The following is a 24,548-nucleotide window of genomic DNA, read 5'->3' as shown; positions in this document are numbered from 1 at the left end:
TTATTTATTTTTATATGTTTTATTTATATAATGGGAAATTTGGGTGATTTAGACTTTTATTGGGGGAGGGGTTTTGGGGTTGTGTGTTGGTATTTTTAACTTTTTTTTTTTCATTTTAAGTCCCTTTTAGGGACTTCTACATACAATACTTTTATTTTACACACTGATCACTGCTATGCCATAGGCATAGCATTGATCAGTGTTATCGGCGTTCTGCTCATTGAGCCTGCCTGTGCAGGCTCAATGACCAGAGCGCCAATCGGACCGCACGGAGGCAGGTGAGAGACCTCTGGCGGTCCGTTTTACCGATTGGGACCGCCGCAGTCACAATGCGGGGGTCCCGATCGGTAAGTGACAGGGGCTCCCCCTGTCACTTACACTGAAACGCCACGCCGCTTTAAGGAGTTAAACGCCACGCCGTTTAAGGAGTTAATGTCACGCTGCAGCGCATCATTAACTGTGAGGTGCCGGCTGCTGATTGCAGCCGGCCCCCACCTGCTATGAAGCGCGCTCCGGAGCGCGCTTCATAGCTCAGGACAGACTTCCAGGACAGACTTCCAGGACGTACCGGTACGTCCTAGGTTGTCTAGGGGTTAAAGGATTAAAGAGAATCTGTCAGCTGCAACTTACATTAAAACCCACTGATACTGTCAGCTATCTGTTAGGGCCCTATTACACAGAGCGATAATTGGCCGAATCAGGCCTATTCGGCTGATTATCGCTCTGTGTAATAGAGGCAACGATCAGCCGGTGAAATGATCATCGGCTGATCATTGGTTTAGGTTTGGACCTAAAATTGTTGGGAGCTGACCACACATCGCTACGTGTAATAACGATGCGTGGCTGAGAGCTGGCGATTGCCCAAACACCTGACACCTTACCTCTCAGCACTGCTGCTCTTCTCTCCTGTGCTCCACAGCTTCCCGGTCCCGGCTGTCATGGACTGTGATTGGCTGAGCGGCCTTTCAGCTGACAGGCCACTCAGATGCTGCTGCTGCTGCTGCTGGGACCAAGAAGCTGCAGAGCACAGGAGAGAGGACGGGGAGTGGTAAGGTATCAGGTATTTGGGCAAGGGCTGCATGGACATCACTAACGATGTCCATGCAGCCCATACTGCCTGATTATAGGGCTGTCTAATAGGTCCAGTTAACGAGTGCCAATCTAGCAGATTGGTGCTTGTTTACTAAAATGATCGGGCCATAGTCGGGCCATGTAATAGGACACTTAGATCAAGGAGACACCGGGTAAAAGGGCCAGTCATCAGCTCATTTGTGCGGCTGATAAAAAACATTGCTATTGGCCACACATTGCTCTGTCTAAACAGGGGAGGTGTGACCAATAACAATTCATGTAATGGCAGCACAAACGTTACAGCCATTGGTCTTGCGTCAAGGCAATTATCTTTGGTCGTTTAGGTTGTACATGGGCCCGTCTAAAAGGACCCTAAGGCTATGTGTACACCACAAGGACACAAAAACAAGTTGCATGGCAAAGAATTAAAATTCATAGTCAAAACAATTGCTAAGTAGGTCAGACTATCAGTACACTGCAAAGGGGTGGAGTTTCCTAACACCCTTGCACCTTCATCTACTGCCAATACATGGGATTTACCCAATTTAAGTGGACTCCTCCTTTAAGTGAAGAATGGCCCATTGTAGTAACAAGGGCAAAATTTTGGCTACACTGGCTGCAGTAAAAAAAATGTGAAAAAGTGATAGGGTCCAAAGACTTTCTGAGTGCATTGTGTCAGACATTTGTCTCCAGATCAGCACAGGTTAATTATCCAAAATCATAAAATGAATACATAATAATTATCATTATAATACTAAAAACGTTCAGCCACATTAATTCCTGGTTGGCAGCGGTGAACATAATCATCATGTATACTGACAAGTGGACCAACCCAACGATGTGGCATTTTTGAGTATACAAACAATTTTCCTTGAGCAAATATTTTTATTAAGAATTTAGAGGGATTATACCTTGAAAATGCGTATGGTTGGCACTTTAGCTATGGGTAGTAGAGATGGATCACCTTTGTTAAACCATCATCTGCGCGCCCCAAAGCAAAGTAAAAGCATTTGTGAGTGGTCACCTGCAGCTGTTAAAATAACATATGTAGTTGCCATTCGTGGATGCTGAGCAATAAAACCTGGATTCAGGACTGTGTAAAAGGGATTACATTTGGGGTGATGTACTCTGGCAGCTGGCAAGCATTCTGTCTGATGTTATTTCATGGCTTGTAAAATCTATTCCTTTATAAACACAGTGGCAAACTTTGTAGTTCAAGCTTTTACTTACATCATGTGCCATGCAGTTCTGAAGCCAGTGCTGAACTTTATGCTGCCTTAAGTCTGTGCAGTTGTTATACAGATAATGTAACAGACTTCCTAGCATGTGCAAGAGTTCTTTCAGAGGATTAGCATTCAGGTCACATAGACCATATGCATTGGCATCAAACAATATGTGAATTTTCTTTTTAAATATAATAGGTTGAACTTATAAACATAAGTGTGAATGAACTGTAGAGAAAGTACGTCGGTCTTGTTATTACCATTGCAGGTTAATTTTTTAAATTCTAAAAATGTTTCTATACCCTCACTACTTGGCCACGTCCTTTATGACTGCCATGTGCACAGAAAAAAGAAGTGCCTCAATATTCCTATTGAAAACAATGGGGGCATAAATTTTGATCATTGGCTGAGCAGGTACTTCCTTGGGTCAAGACCAAGGAAGAACTGGGCAGTGGGACAGGGCTTCCTTGGAAATGTGGAAGCCTAAGGTCTCATTCACACGCCCAGTAATTTTCAAGGATCATGATTTTGTCCGCTAACTATAATCCATAAAAAACAATCTGTTGATGGCTTTTCCTCAGTGTCCGCTTTTTTCAATGATCACATTACAGTAAATGTAGTTAAGCTAGAGGTGTCCCTCTAATTCCCCCCCACCCCCGCCCGGATGTTGCAAAGCTGAATGTGTCGCCCCCTCCGCCCCCCCACCCCCCCCGAACCAATGGCAACGCATACTCATAACCCCCTGCCCGGTGTGTCATAGAACCTTTCCTGAACCTCGCTCCGGAGCAGAGCTGTGCAGCACCAGAAGAAATCCACAGGGAGGAAGATGCTTCACCGTGGGACCAGGAGATGATGACTGCAGTCGCTGCCCCAGCGTCAACCTCAGGGATAAGCTGCTGTACTGCCGGTTCAGGTCAATCTGTGCCGGCTCTAGGGGATGCGTTGGCTTGAAGGAAGGAGGTGCTGGTGTGTTCTGGGGTGGAGTGGGGGGGGGGGGTTGACAGGAGCGGTGGGTGACAGGAGCTGTGAAAGGAGCTGGTAACAGGAGCGTTGAAAGGAGTGGATAACAGAAGCGGTGACAGGAGCGAGGGGGGACAGGTGGTGCCTGTGCAGGTGTTGTTACAGACGTGGTATCCCATAGAGGTATATTGGGGCATCTGTGCTGCAATCCGCATCCGCACTATAACCTGTCCTATTTTCTTACAACACGGATAAAGGCGCAGATGGCAGCATGGATGGTATGAATGCACACAAAGGATTTAATGGGCCCTAAAATTGTCTGTGGTCGTAGATATGCAACCACAGAATATTTCACCGGATGTGTGTATAAGGCCTAACAGGATTACATAAGGCACCATCCTCCTGGTCTTTATGTCTTTCTCCTATCTTTTTGATCTCCACACGGTACCGCCTTATTTAGGACCCACGGTAAAAATGTGGCAGGCTAAAATAAAGATATTTAATGACTACTATAAAAAGAGTATTGGCGATCATAAAGTAGGCAAGAAAACGGCATCCATACAAAAATGCACCCTGGGAATCTTCTTAGGATTTTAATTTTTTTTTAAATAAAATGAATCAGACAACCTGGTCATAGTTAATAAGGTTGATTGGAAAAAGACAAAGCCCATCAGGATCAACCTATAAAAACCCTACTGTGTTGATCCAGAAGGAGGCAAAAACTCTTAGGAAGCAGATGACAATTGCCCCAACACAGGTAGAAAATTCCTTCCTGACTCCATTATGGCAATCAGAATAAATCCCGGGACCAGCATCCTATCACATGCAATCCAAGGCCCATAACTTGGAAAGCATCCAGGTTTCCGTTAAAAAACATCTATTTGTTCATCCGTAAAGCAATGGATAGAGTCGCCTGACCTCCGATCCTACACTTGCTCAAGCTTAAAGGAGGGCAGCTGCACTGGATCCAGCTACAATCCTTAGTTTATTGAGGCAATTTTCTTTGTGCACCATATATTTGTATTAGGACTGCCCTACTCATTACACAGGCCGAAACATGACCACAACATTGTACCAAGCTAGACAAAACTACTAATAATTACTAAAAACTACCATGTTTTCCAGCCTAAGAACACACACACATATATATATATTTTTTACTTAGTTACGTTTGCTTTATTTTATGGTATCCTGGGACAGACAGGATGTTGTCACTTTACTGAGATAATCACTGCTATATCCTAGCGGTTACATACAGCTTTTAGAGCTCATATTACCAAAGACAAAAAAGAAAGCTTAAGAACTGTCAAAGAGAAAGGCAGTAGGATTTTATCTTTCCATTTGTATTATGATAGCGCTGTCATGCTCCAAAAGACACTCAGAAACTAAAAACACAGTAATTTGCTGCTTCACACATTGGCAGTAAACCACAAAAGCTCTAACAGACACCAAACACCATGTATAGCACTTAAATAAATTCCAGTTTATTACACTATTACAATATTATGTTTAATATAAACAAATGTATATATTGTATTAATATATTCAGCTAAAGGGATGTCTGTGAATCTACAGGTTCTAACGAATTAGTCAAGATTAAGGGTCCTTTTACATGTACAAGTACTGTAAATCACTTAAGTGCTTGTTTAGCGAACAACAAACAATGATGATTGTTTACTCCGAAAGACTTGTGAACGATTAACAATGATTTTAAGTTCAGCTCGAAAAATGTGGTGAACGACATACGAACAATATCTCATCTGTTAATTGATCGTTGCTGCATTTACGCCAGCAGATTATTGCTTAAATTCCAATATATTTACACCAATAGTTGCCCAATAATTATAAACACATAGATATTCTCATGAGAAAACCAGAACCCTTTTACTTTCTAAAATATTCAGTTTTTAAATTTATTAACATTTTGGACACGAGTGCTAGAACTCGCGATCATTTCCGGCTGGTCCAGTCATCACCAGTATATTCATTTTGGGGCAAAAATTGACGGCCGACCATGGAGACGGAGGGCACCAGTTATTGGCAGAGGTATATTCTCACCAATATGGTTACCAAACTTACCATTCCCTGAGGAACCCGTCACTATATAATAAGGGAAACATGTCAGGAGATTGGATAATCTTTCAAACTAAAAATAGAACGTGTCCACGAAACCAGGCAGGGTTCTTTACTCTAAACCTCCCTGCCACTAATTGCTATGTGCATTTTATATCCTCTGACTCCTCCCATCTAGCCTATAGGCCATCATACATTCACAATACCCTATTTAGCCCAGGATGGGACCATCCAACCTACTCTTCCACTGTCATAGGAATTGACCCTTCCAGTGTTGGGAACACCTAAACCAGAGGGTCTCACACTAGAAGTAGGCAGAGCACAATAGGGTAACAGTACCCTGTTGTCTTGTGTGTAAATTTAGTTTTGTTTTTATTATCTTGGTGATTGTTGTTTATATTTTAGCTTCCCTCCCAAATAACTTATTTACTTTATGTAAATAGCGTTCTACCGCATTTTTTTTTTTTTTTTTCGTTTTAAAAATACATTGTGCACAATGAGAAATCTCTATATAATCTGGGAAAGGAAGTGCACTCTATGGTAATCCCAGTCAAAGTAAATGTTGAGAACCTTTTGAACCTTTGTGTTTGCTTTTCCATAGCGATACCTTTCAATAAACATGCTGTTTTTAAGAGCTTTTGTTAAGCATTTGAGAAACATTTTAAACTAACAGTATTCAGGACTAATGATCAAACTAATTTACTATAGTAAAATAATGGAAACTCTGGAATTAAACAAGAGTTTAGTATACACTAATAATTATCTCTAAATCCCATAATAGTATAATGAAAAGTGAACTTAATCAAAATCCCTTAAAGGGGTTGTTCCTCAAAAACAATCAACAAAAAACATTGGTTTACTCTCCAGATGACTCCAACCAGCTAAAGCTAGATTACATCTCCAGCTGACTCCCACTATCAATACCCAGCATTATCCCAACGCCAGCATTTAACTCGGGCGGTGATCAGTAGCAATTGGGCCATATAATCAGGTGTTTGACAGGTGTCATGTCTGTTGAAGTTCTGATTTGCACCACCCTGGCTTTGTGGCCACCATGACAGATGTGCTAGAACAGCCTGTTACAAGCTAATTCAAAAAGTTAATTCAGTATTGCACTAAATAGTATGAGCAATTTAATGGAAGAAATATTCAATCACAGAGGTCTACATTTACATGGCTGTTCGGCCCACATGATAGGGCCATAAGGCAGAAGTCCAATGTATTCATAAGATATAGACTCCTCCTGCCCTTCCACCACTGGTTGGCAGCTTCCCCCATATCACTGTGCATTATAAAACAGAGATTATTGCAAATGAGAACAATAAGGGAACTTTTTCTTTTTTTTTTTTAGAAATGTATTTGTTAGGAATTAAAGGGAGTTTCAAACAAATAAGGATGTATAGTATTTATTTATGAGGCAACAACAACAAAAAACTTCAGGACAGGCAAAACAGAAAACAAAACTCTTTAACCGAAATAAATAATAAAAAAAAAATTTGGAAGTGGAATGGAAGTGGATGTGTAGAGACACTATACAGCAGTAATTGTGCGTGCTCAAGCTCTCATTGACCTCTAGAAGTTGGAGGAAGTTATCCTGTCCAAACAATGACAGCTCAGATTGCATGAGATACCAAGATCAAAGCTACATGTTATGCACTCAGAGTCGCCACCTACTTTTAAGTAGCTCACTGTAACAAGCAGAAAATAGTCATCTAGTTATACAGTACATAACTTCAACACTTCCAAGGAACATATATATCACAAGACTGTGCAACTCTTTGTTGACTTTAAAGTAATATATGGTAATTAGACAGCTTTAACATCAAATAGCAAAAAAACAGGACACATTAATCTCTTAGAATAAATCTTTGTTTGTAATTTTTTTCCATTTGCAATAACAATTTCTCAAAAAGTACTCAAATAACAAATATCACCACAGTGCTCAGGAGTCAGGAGAACCCGATGATTACGCCGTGGCGCTGGTAAGCTCCATTCCTGTCTGAAGACTCTCACTCTTCACAGAACGTAAGATGACGACCAAACGTCTTGCTACGTTTCGGGGATCCACCCCCTTTCTCCAGCATAATTGGAGTGCACCCTTCACCATATTTATAGCAGTTGCTCATTTACATATCAAATCAATATAAAAACAATTAAATATAGGTTAAAGATTTACAATAACAGTGATGGTTACTATAACATACTTCAATTTTAATATTTTTAAAATAGTACTGACCACCACTATTATAAATGTCATCTCAATGAAAAGTAATAAACAGATGGTAATGCTAATCCTCCCTTACAAGAATACTGAAAAGTTACAGATTTCATTTAACCCTTTCGGGTGTAAACTCTAGTTGGTATATCCAAAATGTTTCTTTTTGTAGCAATTTCCTTTTTATATCACAACTGCTTAATCCATGGATCTCCTCTAGTACAAGCCACCTCAAGTCACAAACTTTGTGACCAAACTTGTGGAAGTGGCGTGCAACAGAGGTCTCCCCAAATTTTTTATTTTCTTTCTCAATGCCTTCATGTACCTCTTTCTTTAGAATTTTCTGTGCTTATAGCAGATTTATGTTCATTTATCCTTACTCTGATCTCACGTGTAGTTTGTCCCACATAGACGCGCCCACACGGGCATCTTAACATATACACCACGTTACTCGACCTACATGTGTACATCCCTTTTAGCATGATTTTATGTCCTTTCAGGGGGTGGTGGATACTCTCCCCTTTAATGATCCCATTACAATTTTGACAGGAGAGACATGCAAAAGTCCCCTTGCAACAGCTTTTTAATCTAGTCCATCAGTGGACCTACTAAGGTCTAAGCAAAACACTGAATGTAAATTTATTAGAAACTGCACAACGGTTCATAATTCTACTGTTCGGGACATGGCCTATCAATACAATGAAGAGTTGCTTTAAAGTGTCACTGTCGTGAAATATTTATTTGTAGAAATCAATAGTCCAAATTACAAATAGTCCAATTACAAATTTGTAATTGGGTTTATTAGCCGAAAAATGAATTTTTATCATGAAAAAGCAGTTTGAAGCCTGTCTTCATTGTTCTTCTATGGAGAGAGGGAAATAAAACACCAAAACAGGACAACAAAGAGTTAAAGGGGTAGTGCGGCGCTAAACAATTATTCACTAATACACATTACAAAGTTATACAACTTTGTAATGTATGTTATGTATGTGAATGGCCCCCTTCCCCGTGTTCCCCCCCCCCCCCACGCTAGACCCGGAAGTGTGATGCACTGTACTCACCTGATTCGTGTCGACCCCTGTCCGCCATCTTGGGACAATGATGTCATCTTCGGGAGGCCGGCCAGACCACACTAGCCCTCCTTCATGCCGGCCCCCCCTCTGCGGCGTCATCAACTGCTCAGCCGCAATTGGCTGAGCACAGTTATGCTAAGCCAATCGCGGCTGAGCAGCTGATGATCCGGCAGAGGGGGGTCGGCACGAGGGACGGTTGGATCGGTTCGGCCGGCTTCCCGAAGATGACATCATTGTCCCAAGATGGCGGACGGGGATTATCACGGATCAGGTCAGTATACAGCACTACACTTCCGGGTCTAGCGTGTTTGGGGGGGGAACACGGGGAAGGGGGCCATTCACTAACATAACATACATTACAAAGTTGTATAACTTTGTAATGTGTGTTATTTAGTGAATAATTGTTTAGTGCCGCACTACCCCTTTAATCTACAAATACATCACCGGCTATCTTCTCTGACTGTCAGCACTGAACTCTCTGACCTCTTAATACAGCTTCACCCAGCTCAGTTTGTGTAATCCTTTGTTCTCAGCCGCTAACTTTCCCCTCCCTCCTCCCCCTCCCCTCTCTATAGAACAGACAGGTTGTGTCTGATGCAACAAGTCACAATTTCCTGATTTTTTTGCAGTGGATGACAGAAAAGAGAGGAGGGGGGGGGACCTGGGAAAAGTCTTTTTAAATGCATATAATGGCATATTTGCCTAATAAACCCAATTACAAAGTTTCTTAAAATCATCTGGACTATTGATTTCTGCAAAAAAAATTTCACGACAGTGACTCTTTTGCCCAGTAAGTGGAGTTGCCCTTTGGACTATACCTCATATTCCTGGTATGTATATTCACAATAATTGATGCTGCTCTTACATTATGACTGGTTCAGTGAACCCTGACACATTATAACCCTGAGTATTATAATTTGTTTCAGGGGGCAAGGTGTGCATTATAATTCATTTTCAAACGAGCATGGGGCTGTTTAGCATAGGCATATGAGAAAAGAATACTCTCGGCACTATCAAGGCACCTCCTCTTGCTATTTGCCTGGGCTCCTGTGAATATCACCAGCCGTTGGATTGCACCACTCAGCATACAGTGTCACTAACTGTTATGAAGTATAGTCAAACGATACATTCAACATAAAGAGTTGCACCCACCGACTTGCTTAGATTAAAACTTGCTTTATTCCATGCAAATTTTGGCCACGTTCATACATTGTAAAAAATCAATAAACAACGCCCATTGTTGCAGATTGCAGCAACAGTCATGGTTTATTCACAGCAGCCAGCTGCATTTGTTTCTATAGAACAACGGCCACACTGTATACATCTCTGCGACCGCACAAAAAACTGACATGTCTGCTTCTGGCCGTACTATTCATTGTCTGCTATGATTAATTGGAGTACGGGCACAGCCGAATGTACCCACATTCCAATTAAGAGAAAGTCATGTTCACCTGGCCTTCTGGTCAGGTGAACATCACAGAGAGTGGCCGGTGATTTTCCCATTTTATAAATAAAAATAAATAAATAAACATATTTGGTATCACTGCGTGTGTAATCGCACAAACTATTAAATTATCACTTTCCTGGTCTCACATGGTAAATGGTGTAAGTGCCAAAGCCCGCCAAAGTGCCAAATTGTGCATTTTTGGTCGCAACAAAGCCGGAAAAATTGTAATAAAAAGCGATCAAAAAGTCCAGATCATGGCACAAAAAATGACACCTCGTTCAGCCCCATAGACCAAAGGATAAAAGCGTTATTAGCATGGTAATAGAGCAATTTTAAGGAGCATTTAGATTTTTAAACAGGTTTTAATTTTTAAAAGCCGTCAAATAAAATAAAAGTTACATATTGTTGTAATCGTACTGACTTGAGGAACATAGATAACATGTCAGTTTTACCATAGGGCAAACGCTTTAAACACAACAACCCCCCAATTTTAAAAAAAAGTGTTTTAATTTCAATTTCAGTGCACAATTTTTTTTTCCAGATTTTGCAGCATATTTTATGGAAAAATTAAGTTTGTAATTACAAAGTACAATTAGTGTTACAAAAAATAAGGGTTTGTGTGGGTCTGTAGGTGAAAAAAAAAGAAGTGCTACAGCCTTTTAAACACAAGTAGGAAAAAACGAAAGCGCGAAAACGAAAATTTGCACGGTCCTAAGGGGTAAAATCAACATTATTCTTATAGCTACTAGGTGTCTCCCTGTCAAGCTGCACTCCTTAATCCCTCTGTGCCTATATTTGGTCTTTAATCTATTCTAAAAAAAGAGACCAAACAAAGGAAGTTCTCATCCAAGGATTGGTATTGATTGACAGCAATTGAGCACGCTTAGAGCAGGACAAGTCTTCAAGTGCATGTGTACAGCTGCTGCATGTCCACGTTCAGTAGCAGAGATTCCTGGGGGTGCTCACAATGTAGGGTCAACTCTCCTTTCACACAGCACCAAAACCTCTCTATCCACACAGTGACATTATACTGACTGAATTGTTGTATAACAAAGAGCATTGTCTCTTGGTAGGCTGCAGAGTTAATATTATAATATGCAAATTTTAATAATTTAAGTAGCCTAAGTTAATTGCCCTCATCAATCTAAATCAACCTATTCATAGCCACTGCCCTTCAATATAGTGCAGCAGGATTGTCCAAAGCACAGGAATAACCAAGACCTGCCTCCCCTCAAGGAAACAAAAATTTACAAAGAACGGAACCTAACTTGTCTATCAACTGCCACTCTGGGTCTGAAGTTTACTGCTGGTACATCTGGAGTCCATACAGCACCACCATTTTAGGGGAGCCTTATGCACCAGTGAGAGACTATGGCCCTGCCATCCCGGGGAGAGGAGAGCTCAGAAGCTGTGAGCATGACGAGCACAGAGCAGCACTGTGAGGGAACTCCCACACAAGCCACAACCGACACACTCAGGAGTACTACAAACATCTCAAGTGAAGTATGTCCCTTCTGCTCCAACTACTCTACCCACAGCGGGGGGATATCATCCAGTTTGGGTGACCTAATGAACCAAGCAGAGACATCGACAGAAACATATGAGCTGCTGCTATGAGGTCACCCACTTTCATGCTGAGGCCCCCCAGTCCAGAAGCATCCATTATTTCGTAATGGCTGTTTGAGAATGAAGAATATCTCCAATCTGTATAAATCCCTAAGCCGTACATGAACCATCAGAGACAGTTAAAAAACTAAGAAACAGCAGGAGTGGGACGTTAGGAAAATGCGAAATGCCTCCGGAAAAAAGAGAAGCACTGGTGGTGGAGTTCAACCTGCAGAGGGTTTACGAGTGCCAGGAAGGAAGGGTGAGACGTGCTTTAGTGCGGCACAAACGCTGAGCCACAACTCCTCTTTGACTCTTCATTACAGTAGGAGACCTGAGATTTTGCATAATCTACTCCATGGAGACTCTATGGATGCTAGTTTATGTCCGAGAGGAAAAGAAATTCCTAAGGCCGCTTTGCAGATTAAACAATGTCTAAAGCTCTTTTTCACCGTAATAGCAGTCATATCAATACTTTTGTTTGATGGAATGCTCTAAAGACTTAAAGAATATCCCAAACTGGGCCAGAGCCCTTCTATTTTATAAAAAAAACAGTATTACTTGTGTTTAATTGCCAAACAGACAGTACAGGCAAATGTTTGGCCAGAGAACACATCTAATGCAGGTAACAGGTGTAGGTAACAGAAGCTAGGGAAGACGACACAGGTGCAGGAGACACGATGCAAGTAACTTGGTGCAGGAACATGTTGCAGATGCAAGCATGGGTTGGGTCAGGTTCAAATTGAAGATGGGAACAAGCAGGAATATGGGAACTAACTGGGAGTGCAGAAGCCCTATGACACAGCAGAAGCCATATGACACAGAAACACCACAGCGGGAACACAGGTACCAAGCCGGAAAGTGCAGGAACACTGTATCAGGAACACAGGAATGCTTTAGCAAAGCAAACACAGTAAACATTAGCAGGATCAAAGGACCTTGATGCTCAGGCAGAGCACAAGTGCAGGAAGCCTCCTTTTAATAGCCAAGCCACAGGTACGGAATAATTAAGGCACTGAGCCTTAACTCTAAGAAGGATGTGCATGCACCTCCTCTAGTGGCCTGATCTATACTGCATGACACATGCTGCTCCATGCGGCTAGCCCCAAAGACTTGAGGTGGTTTTATAATGCAGTTCATTTAGGTTCATTTCGTATCGAAACCAAACTTAATGGTAAAGTTCGGTTTGGTGGAAGGCATTTATACAAAAAAAATGTCACAATTTCATATTATACAAAAATATATAAAAATGTATTTGTTGAAACTAAAATGATGTTTATGTAAACCGAAAAAACTGTTATTTGTAGTATGAATTGCCAATTCTTAGAATATACCTTATTGAATATACCTTATAACCTTATAACATTTAACCCCTAGACGACCCTGGACGTAGGGTTACGTCATGGAAGTCTGTCCCCAGACGACCCTGGACGTAACCCTACGTCCTGGGTGTTTCTCTGGCTATGAAGCGCGCTCCGGAGCGGAGCGCGCTTCATAGCAGGTGGGGGCCGGCTGCAGTGAGCAGCCGGGACCTCACCGGTAATGACACGCTGCAGCGATCGCGCTGCCGCGTGTCATTAACCCCTTAAACGGCGCGACCGCGGTGTTTAAGTGCAAGTGACAGGGGGAGTCCCCTGTCACTTACCGATCGTTGAAACGGACCGCCGGAGGTCTCTCACCTGCCTCCGTGCAGTCCGATCGGCGATCTGCTACACTGAGCCTGCACAGGCAGGCTTAATGAGCAGAGCGCCGATAACACTGATCAATGCTATGCCTATGGCATAGCAATCATCAGTGTAAAAATCAAAGTAGTGTATGTACAAGTCCCCCAAAGGGACTTCAAATGTGTAAAAAAAAAAAAGTTCAAAACACTATTACACTACCCCAAAACCCCTCCCCCAATAAAAGTTGAAATCACCCCCCTTTCCCATTATATAAATAAAACATATAAAAATAAATAAATAGATAAACATATAATATACCATAGCGTGCGTAATTGTTCGATCTATTGAAATATAACAAGCGTCATTGCGAACGGCGAACGGCGTACACGAAAAGAGGGGAAAAGTGCGCAGATTACCGATTTTATGTTACATTATATATTTAAAAAAATCAATTAAAAGTGATCAAAACGTCCGATCTTCACAAATATGGTAGTAATAAAAACTAGAGATCATGGTGGAAAAAATGACACCCCATACAGCCCCGTAGGTAAAAAAATAAAACCGTTATAAGCGTCACAATAGGCCCATATTATTAAAATTTAATTGCCAAAAAAAAGGATTTCATAAAAAAAATACATATATAACATTAGAGAATCTGTGTAACCTGCATATGGTTGTGTTCGGGCTGACCTATAGAATAATTGTATCATGTCGCTTTTACCATATAGTGTATTACGTAGACACAGGAACCCCCCAAAGGTTACCATATTGCATTCTTTTTTACGATTTCACCTATTTATATCTTCATAAATAATATATTTGGAATTCCATCATACATGTTATGGTAAAATGAATGACGCCATTACAAAGTACAACTATTCCTGTAACAAACAAGCACTTACGTGGCTTGTAGATAGAAAACTGAGAGTGCTGGAGCTCTTAGAAGAGGGGGAGGGAAAAACGAAAACACTAAGATCAAAATTTGCGCGGTCCACTGGGTCATTTTGGTCCTGGTCCTCAAAGGGTTAATAATACACTCCTATTGTTTACCCTAGGAAGAAACGTGTGTTTTTTATATTGAAGATCCTTGTTGTCTGGTTTAATTGTCTATTATAAAATATATAGAAGGGAAAGATGACTTAAGAAATATAAAAAATAACATTAAGCTATAGTGCAAAGAAGTAAGGAAAGACTAATGCATGTTGTTTTACAGCCTAAGTAATGATTTTAAACCGTCTTTGCAGGGAGTCAAGTATATTTATTCTTTAGGAGCAGCAAATAGAAAGGGTATACAGTGTTCCATGGGCAATAATAGTGAATGAAATAAGAAGTTTACAAAAACTGTGTAAGGCTATGTTCACATAACGTCAAAAATAGAGGGGCTATGTTCACACAACATCAAAAATTGAGAAAAGGCGCCCGGTTTTGATATTTAACTAACTGCAATGGCAATGCATTGAAGTCAATGAGAAGATGGACGTCCAATGCACACAGTGTAATGAATAACGGAGGTTTTTGCCGCGGACGTCAAAATAATGAACATGATCATTATTTTCTGATGTCTTTTGCTAACAGTGGACGTTTTTTATTAGTAGTTCACACAAAGTTTTTCTTTTGTCACCGTTCTTTCTCCGTTTTTACTATTAAATTCAATGGACTTTTCAATTAAGCCACACCCAAAGGCCAATTAGTAATCCAAAATAAGAATAATGTACAAACACCAGTCATTGCACTAAGGGGAGGCAAGGCTGCTAAATGACGTTCGTTATTTTACACTCAAAATAACGGACATCATTTTAAATGCAGCTGAAAAAAACGTTGTGTGAACATAGCCTAAACCTGTAAAAAAGGACAAATATATTATAAACATTCTCTTGTTACCAGTCACAGGTTGATACCTGTAATTTAATGGCGCAATATAGAGTTAGAATTAGGGATGGTCCGAACCGAGTTCGCACAGAGTTCGTACGAACCCGAACGCTCGGCATCCATAGCCATAGGCTGTATCCCAGTTTTCCAGGCGGTCCTCCCGCTGGATCCGCCCGCTGCACGGAGCGGGCAGACAGCGGGAATCTGATGCCGAGCGTTCGGGTTCAGCTGAACCCAAACCTCGGCGGGTTTGGACCATCCCTAGTTAGAATAAAACTGTGTACATTCAGCATCAGCAACTTATTTTGAACATAGCTTCCATTAGCTTAAATGTAAGTGAGGGGTTTTAAGTGTTTTTCCTAGCGATCATGAAGAGAGACTCTGGCCCACAGTCTTAGATTTTAAAATGCTTGTTCACATAAAAAGTTGTTTTAAACTGGAAATACATTCAGTGGAGATCCATTACTTCTCAAAGTCTATTGACTTCACAAACATGTTACCAGTTACAAAGAAATACATTATGCTATGTTCTTTGAAGGTTGCCACTATTCACTAATAGTCTGATATGTTGCTTCAGTATCGAACTGACTGAGAGCTCTAGAAAAGGAACAGTTCCAACGTTTGATTGAATTTATTTTTATTAGAGTGTTATAGAAATAAGTCAACATGTTGAAACGTAACCTCAGCGCCACTACATATTTTTTAAAACCTACATATGGTAGTATTTTTAAATATTCCTATTATAGAAGGAATAGTATTCATCTATCACTTTCTTTAAAGCATTACTATCAATTAAAAAAAAAACTGTCTGCCTTTCACCGTGTGTCTTCTTATAGGCCTCTGTTGTCCCCCCATTGATCATGGAGGCAATTGATTGGCTAAGCGGGCTATCACTCATCTTGGGAGTGACAGCCTGCTCAGTCAATCACTGGCGCTGTCCCGTCTCAGTCAGTAATTGGCTGAGTGTACTGTCAGCCCTGACACGAAAGTGACAGCTTACTCAGCCAACTGAGTGAGAAAGGACAGCACCATGGCCTGTGATCAGCCAATCCGGCAGTAGTGGTGGCTGCGATTAGCGGGGACACTGAGGGACAGTGCAAAGTGCAGTTGATGTGCAAAGTTCGGTGCAAGGCAATTATACAGAAAATTTTGTAGTTTAAAATTAGACAAAAATATAAAAAATCTCATAATCTGATGTCCGTATGTCTGCCCTTTCTTCTCTGTCCCCTGCCGCTGTTACAATTTTGTGACAGTGGCAGGGGAGAGAGGGGGCAGATCTCATGGCCGCGCGCCCAGCGCGCGCCCTGCCTTCCCTCCCTCCCCCCACCGGCCAATGTTGCCAGTAAACCAGAAGCTGAGGCTTCCGGTTTCCTTGGTTACCATCGGGGCTCTACGATCACTTCGCAGAACCCTGATGGACATAGGACAGAGAATTCTCCCTCTGTAGAGGGAGAATTCTGTGTCAGGAGCCCTATAGATGCTGCGCTGGTGCTGACCGCATTATCTGCAGGGTTAACTCTGTAACCACTGGAGTCGTGGATCCTCTGCACCGTCACCAGCGATGGCATAAACCGCACCAGGGAGCAGAGTCTAAGGGGCCTCTGGTTCTCACCAGATCCTGCCGCAAGGCGGGATGGGCTTGCTGCGGCAGGCGACCCCCAGGTTGCTACCCCTAGCTTGGTTTTGCTAGTGACGGCGGGCAAGGTGAAGCAGGAGCAGTAGGCAGGAGATGGTGCAGATAGTGGTCTTAGACATAACCGCAAGTGGCAGAGGCAATGGACAGGAACTACGGACAAGGGCAGCAGACAGGAACAACGGAAAAGGGCAGCGGACAGGAACAACGGGAAGCTGGGCCAATGCTATGGGAAGCATATAGAGGCTCCAACACGAGGGACAGGGCATGCTGGGATTTATAGGGAGTAATTATGTGCAACCACCAATTAAGGGCGGATTGGCCCTTTAGATCTGTGACAGCCGGCGCGTGCCCTGGGAGGTGGGGATGTGCGCACCGGACAAAAAACGCACAGGACAAAAACCTCTCCAGTCCACCAGAAAGAATTATCTTCCTCTGACAGTCTTCATCGCCAGGATATCTTTAACAATATAGACATCGTCCGAGATGGCTTGCGGAGAAGTGAAAAAAGACTTACTGGAAAATCGGTTGAGGACCACCGGTTTTAAGAAGGAGACGTGGAAGGAGTTCGGGATCTGCATAGTAGGGGGTAGATGAAGTTTGTAGGTGACCGGGTTGATGCGTCTTAGTACTGAAAAAGTTCCTAGGAAACGGGGTCCTAACTTGTAGTTGGGAATCTTAAGTCGGACATATTTGGCCGAAAGCCAAACCTTGTCACCAGGAGAAAAGTTTGTGGCAGGTCTTCTCTTTTTATCTGCCTGGACCTTCATCCAGTTGGAAGCATTGAGTAAAGACTGTCGAGTCTGTCCCCAGATAGACTGAAGATCTGATACCAGTTCTTCGACGGCTGGAACCTCGGAGGATGAAGAGAGAGGCAGAGGAGGATGAGGGTGGCGAACATGGACAATATAGAAGGGTGACTTGACTGTGGAACTTGAGTCCAGATGGCTGTATGAGAACTCTGCCCACGGAAGCAGACTGAACCAGTTGTCCTGGCGTGCAGAGACGAAGTGCCGTAGATAGGGGATGATAGGCTGAAGAGAAATCCAGCTTCACTTGGAGTTGAGAACAGAGGGCGCGCCAGAATTTGGAAACGAATTGCGATCCTCTATCTGAGACAATATGTAGAGGAAGTCCATGTAAACGGAAGATATGTTAAAAAAACAACTGGGCCAGACGAGGAGCGGACGGCAGTCCAGGAAGAGCCACAAAGTGGGACATTTTAGAAAATCGGTCTGTGACCACACAAACTACTGTGTTTCCCGCAGAAGGGGGCAGATCTGCGACAAAGTCCATGCCAATGTGGGACCAGGGAACTCTGTGGTTGGCACCCACAGGCTCTGTGGTTGGCACCCCAGTCTATCCCTGTCCCTCTAATATGGTGATATACAGCCTTGGTCATTTTCTTTCATAGCTATATACTGTATTTATTTAATCCTCCATCATTATTTATCTTTATCACATATTGTTGTTTATTATAAATGCACTGTTGTGTTATGGTGGTCTATTCTATAGATATATTTCTATCTTTATGTATTTCTATTATCTGTATTTGTGTATGTAACAGGGATCTTATATGTATTGTATATGGGGTTGCCACCTTGGATAGCATCAGACCTTATGCTTTCCCTGGAGTTTTTTGGGATTTTTAAATGGTTTTAATGGGGACCTTTCTATTTGTATCTTTGTACCTGATTAAATAAAGTACTTTTATAAATCTAATGTTCTGGTGTGCCGGTGTTACCATTATAGTACAGGTCTACTGTCTTTTTCATGCTTAGTTCTTTCATGTACTGGTACTGTGCACCCAACCTATTTTTGTTGTCACTGTGCATATCCTATCCCTTAAAATTGTACGTCGTAGAACCTGGCGTACTTGAGTCACGTGGGTCTGCAGATCAGGGGAGAAGACCAGAATGTCATCAAGATATACGATGACGCAGACATAGGGAAGGTCACAAAATATGTTGTTGACAAATTCCTGGAAGACCGCTGGGGCATTACATAGGCCAAATGGCATGACCAGATGACCAGATATTCATAGTGCCCATCCCTGGTGTTGAAGGCGGTCTTCCACTCGTCACCCTCACGGATTCTGATCAAGTTATATGCTCCCCTGAGATCCAGCTTGGCTTTGTGGAGGCGATCAAACAATTCGGAGATAAGCGGGAGGGGATATCAGTTCTTCACCGTAACCTTATTAAGGCCCCGGTAGTCGATGCAAGGACGGAGAGAACCGTCCTTCTTCTGCACAAAGAAGAATTCTGCGCCGGCAGGGGACGTGGACTTGCGAATAAAGCCCTTCAGCAAATTTTCCTTGATATAGGAGGACATGGCCTCAGTCTCTGGAACGGAGAGAGGATACACTCTACAACGAGGGGGAGAAGTCCCGGGAAGGAGGTTGATGGGACAATCATATGGCCGGTGAGGAGGTAGAGTGTCAGCCTCCTTGGCAGAAAATACTTCAGTCAGGTCTTGATATTCTGCCGGTAGACCGGATAGAGGCTTGACGGGGTCAGGCGAAGACACAGAGCACCTGGGCTGAGGAGACTTCAGACACCGGTTCGAGCAATCCGGACCCCAACGTAGAATCTCTCCGGTCCTCCAGTCTAAATTAGGTGAATGCAATTGCAGCCAAGGAAGACCCAGCAGGATGTCTGAAAAGGAATGGGGCAAGACGTAGAGAGAGATCTTTTCCTGATGCAAAGCGCCCACCTGGAGGACTAGTGGCGCAGTCTGGAAGAGAACAACATCGGTAAGGGACTTACCAGTGACCGAGGAAATAGTCAGAGATCTTGCAAGTTGGATCACGGGTAGCTGCCATCTCTTGTCTAACGTTGCTGCAATAAAACTGCCTGCAGATCCAGAGTCGAGGAAAGCAGTGGACTGATGGCTCTGTCCTGAGGGTGCCAGGATGGAAACGGGCATAGACAACCTTGGAGAGGAGGCATTCACACCTAGGGAGGCCTCTCTTACCGGACCTAGGTGCTAGTGTTTCCTGCGGACGTTGAGGACAGCTCAGCCGGAAGTGATCAGAGCCACTGCAGTAGAGACAGAGATTAAGCTCCCGACAGCGAGTTCAGCGACTGCATGGGTTCCTCAGATGTCAGCTGGGATGCAGGGGTAACCAGGTTGTGGAAGACCGGTGCCAGCCGGTGGGAGCGATAAGGAAGGCTTTGTTGCCGTTCTTGCCGAATCTCCTCCTCTCTCTCGGAGAACCAGACATCAATCCGAGTAGCCAGAAGGATGAGATCGTTCAAGGAGGTCGGAAGATCTTGGGCGGAGAGCACGTCCTTCACCCTACTGGACAGGCCCTTCTTGAAGGTGGCTACCAGAGCGGCCTCATTCCAGTCTAGTTCCACCGCCAGCGTGGGGAATTGGATGGCATACTTGCCAACGGAGGAGCTCCCCTGTACCAGATTGAGGAGAGCAATCTCTGCCGATGAAGCTCAGGCTGGCTCCTCAAAGACAGACCGAAACTTGGCCAGGAAGGTCCGGAGGTTTGCAGCAACCGGGTTGTCTCGGTCCCACAGCACTGTAGCCCAGGCCAGGGCCCTATCCTCCAAGAGGCTGATGACGAATGCCAATCTGGAGCGCTCGGTGGTGAACTGGCCGCCTAGGAGCTCAGTATACATAGTGCACTTGGTGAGAAATCCTCTGTACATCTTGGGCTTTCCACCATATTTACTCGGAAGCACAAGCCGTAGGTTCAGACCAAGAGGAGACAGACCAGGCGCAGGAGGCAGTGCTGCTAGAGGCGACCGTTGGTCTGCAGTACGCTGCTGTAAGGCGGCAGTCAGCTGTTGGATCTGCTGGGACTGCTGCTGGATCTGTTATGCCTGCTGGGCGACCACTCTGGCAACGTCACGGATATCGGGCACCTCGCCGGGATCCATGGTTGGAGCCTGCTGTAACGACTGGAGTCGTGGATCCTCTGTACTGTCACCAGCGATGGCATAAACCGCACCAGGGAGCGGAGTCTAAGGGGCTGCTGGTTTTCACCAGAGCCCGCTGCAAGGCGGGATAGGCTTGCTGCGGCAGGCGAACCCCAGGTCACTACCTATGGCTTGGTTTGCTAGTGACAGCTGGTAAGGTGAAGCAGGAGCAGTAGGCAGGAGACGGTGCAGATAGTGGTCTTATGCATAACCGCAGGTGGCAGAGGCAATGGACAGGAACTACGGACAAGGGCAGCGGACAGGAAAAACGGACAAGGGCAGCGGACAGGAACAACGGGGAACTGGGCCAAAACACTATGGGAAGCATGTAGAGGTTTCAACACGAGGGACAGGGCATGCTGGGATTTATAGGGAGTGATTATGTGCAACCACCAATAAGGGGCGGACTGGGCCTTTAAATCTGTGACAGCCGGCGTGCACGCGCCCTAGGAGGCGGGGACACGCGCCACGGCCGGAACAGACGGAGACAGGAGCAGGAAGAGGTAAGACGCCCCCAGGGGCCGAACTAGATGCAGCACCGGGTCCCTGGGTGTTGAGGCGGGTCCCTGGCTATCACTGATAGCCAGGTCCCGCCGTGGATGACACAGGTGCAGCTTCTACGCCTGTGTCATCCTGCAGCGTAAATTAATGTCGCTGCAGCATCAGGCATAGGCTGCAGCGATGTTAATTTACATGTTTAGCGGCGGGAGGAGGTTAAGTAAACCAAAAGGACTTTTATTTTTAGCATGAATTATCAATTCTTAGAATATATATGTAACATATAGGAGAAAAGTGTCTTTCCACTCAGGTCTAAATGCACAGCACTATCCTAATGAAATCCAAACCTTATAACAATCAATAATACACTCTTCTTGTTTACCGTAGGAAGCATTTGTTTTTTTTTATATTTAAGACCCTTGTTATATGGTTTAATGGACTATTCAGTTAAAATATAAAAAAACTATGTAGAACGAAAAGATGACTTAAGAAATATAAAAATAACATTAAGCCGAAGTGCAAAGAAGTAAGGAAAGACTAATGCAAGTTGTTTTACAGCCTAAGTAATGATTTTGAACCGACTTGCAGGGAGTCAAGTATATTCCTTCTTTAGGAGCAGCAAATAGAAAGGGTATACAGTGTTCCATGGGCAATAATAGTGAATGAAATAAGAAGTTTACAAAAAATGTGTAAACCTGTAAAAAAAGGACAAATATATTATAAACATTTTCTTGTTACCAGTCAAAGGTTGATGCCTGTAATTTAATGGTGCAATATAGGGTTAGAATAAAATTGAGCAGAATCCGCTGTGTACATTCAGCAACTTATTTTGAACATAGCTTCCATTAGCTTAAATGTAAGTGAGGGGTTTTAAGTGTTTTTCCTAGCGATCATGAAGAGGGACTCTGGCCCACAGTCTTAGATCTTAAAATGCTTGTTCACATAAAAAGTTTTTCTAAACTGGAAATACATTCAGTGGAGATCCATTACGTCTCAAAGTCTATTGGCTTCATAAACATGTTACCAGTTACAAAGAAATACATTATGCTATGTTCTTTGAACGTTGCCAGTATTCACTAATAGTCTGATATGTTGCTTCAGTATCGAACTGACTGAGAGCTCTAGAAAAGGAACAGTTCCAATGTTTGATAGATTTTTTTTTTATTAGAGTGTTATAGAAATAAGTCAAATTATTGAAACTTAACCTCAGCGCCACCACATAAAAACCTACATATGGTAGTATTTTTAAATATTCCTATTCTAGAAGGAATAGTATTCATCCATCATTTTTTTTATAGCATTACTATCAATTAAAAAAAAAACTGTCTGCCTTTCCCCGTGTGTCCTCCTACAGGCCTCTGTTGTCCCCCCATTGATTATGGAGGCCATTGATTGGCTAAACGGGCTATCACTCATCTTGGGAATGACAGCCTGCTCAGCCAATCACTGGTCGTGGTGCCATTCCATCTCAGTCAGTAATTGGTTGAGTGGACTGTCAGTCCTGAGACGAAAGTGACAGCCTACTCAGCCAACGGTGTGAAAAGGGTCAGCACCATGGCCTGTGATTGGCTATACGTGCTGTCACTCTTGTCTCAATCAGGAAGTGGAGGTGGCTGCGATTAGAGAGGGACACTGTGGGACAGGTATTGATGAGCAAACTTGTTGACTTGCTATAAAACTCCTAAATATCTTCAATCATTTAGCTGTTTATGTGCGGTTCGTTTAAAGGGGTTGTCCAGTGAAAAACTTTTTCTTTCAAATCAACTGAAAGTTATATAGATTTGTAATTTACTTCTATTTAAAAAAACTCAAGTCTTCCAATACTTATTAGCTACTGTATGTCCTGCAGGAAGTGGTGTTTTATTTTCACTATGACACAGTGCTCTTTGCTGACAGGAACTCTGTCTTGGTTTTCTATGAATCTCCATAAAAAACCTCTCCTGCTCTGGACAGTTCCTGTCTCGGACAGAGATGTCAGCAGAGAGCAATGTGTCAGACTGAGAATGAAACATTTCCTGCAGGACATACAACAGCTAATAAGTATGGGAAGACTTGAGAAGTTTTAATAGAAGTAAATGACAAATCTATATAACTTTCTGACAACAGTTGATTTGAAAGAAAACGTTTTCCACTGGACAACCCCTTTAAAGTTCGCTCATTGAGTTGAGTCTCTATTAGGGTCAGGAGCGTTGAATGGAGGAGGATCCGAAGACGCGACAGAAGCACCCCAGGGGAGCTTAGTGATGTATAAATTATATGTATATATATATATATATATGTGTGTGTGTGTGTGTGTGTGTGTGTGTGTGTGTGTTAAATGGCCAGAATACTGCTTTAAATGGATTAAAACATTGCAGATGTTTATTGCTAGCCACATGTGATCTTAGAAGACATGAGAAGATTTAATGATTATGTGATCCAGCCTAGGTTTAGTTCTTCATTCTGCTCCAAAACACTTAGGGGACAATAGACATACTATGATTGCAGCCTGTGTACGGACAAACCGACCGAAATCCACAACTCCCGGCATCATAATTCATAATGATGGCAGGAGCTTTGAAACTGTTTAAAGGTTATTGCAACTGTAGTGACACGCCAGATGTGTGCACCTCTTAGTAAATCTGGCCGAGGAAAAGGGGGCAGGGCTTTATGTAAGATTACATGTTATAGTATTGCCCTGGGTCGGGGGGCTCCTTCCTTCACGTTTTTTAGTTTTAAATGCTGTCATTGGTAAATAATTAAGGTTATATTAAGTCTCCTATTTTTGTGGTATATGCTTAGTTATTGAAAGTGATACAATTGCAGGTTGTGCATTCCTATAAGCTACATGGCAATGCTGCTTAAAGAGAGCACTGGCCCCTGAACCAGCCCCAATCTCAGTGATCAACACTGGTTTACAGCCCCTTCACAAGGCTGCATCAGTCAGGAGACTGGGCCACATGTTTTCTGAACCATTTGTGTGGCCCTTTCCTGCAATCACTTATTACATGGGGAAATGTGTAGTCAAAGGAGTGTCCGTCTGTCACCTGATTACCAGGCCTATTACACAGGGAGATATCCGCCTGTTCAGCTGACAATCACCCCAAGTAATGGGAGCTCTAACAAGCAGTATTTTAATTTTTGCACTAAATTGTGTAATGTATTTCAAAAGAAGTATTAGGAAATGACAGCAGATAAACAATATGTCTACAAAATGCTAACATGAGACGTCAACATTTTTTTCCATTATTTTAACAAATTAAATAATAAGAGAAGTAAATAATGAGAGAATGTAATATAAGT

This window comes from Dendropsophus ebraccatus, chromosome 6 (assembly GCF_027789765.1).
Source record: "Dendropsophus ebraccatus isolate aDenEbr1 chromosome 6, aDenEbr1.pat, whole genome shotgun sequence".
In the NCBI taxonomy this organism is placed as follows: domain Eukaryota; kingdom Metazoa; phylum Chordata; class Amphibia; order Anura; family Hylidae; genus Dendropsophus; species Dendropsophus ebraccatus.
This window is presented reverse-complemented; position numbering follows the sequence as displayed.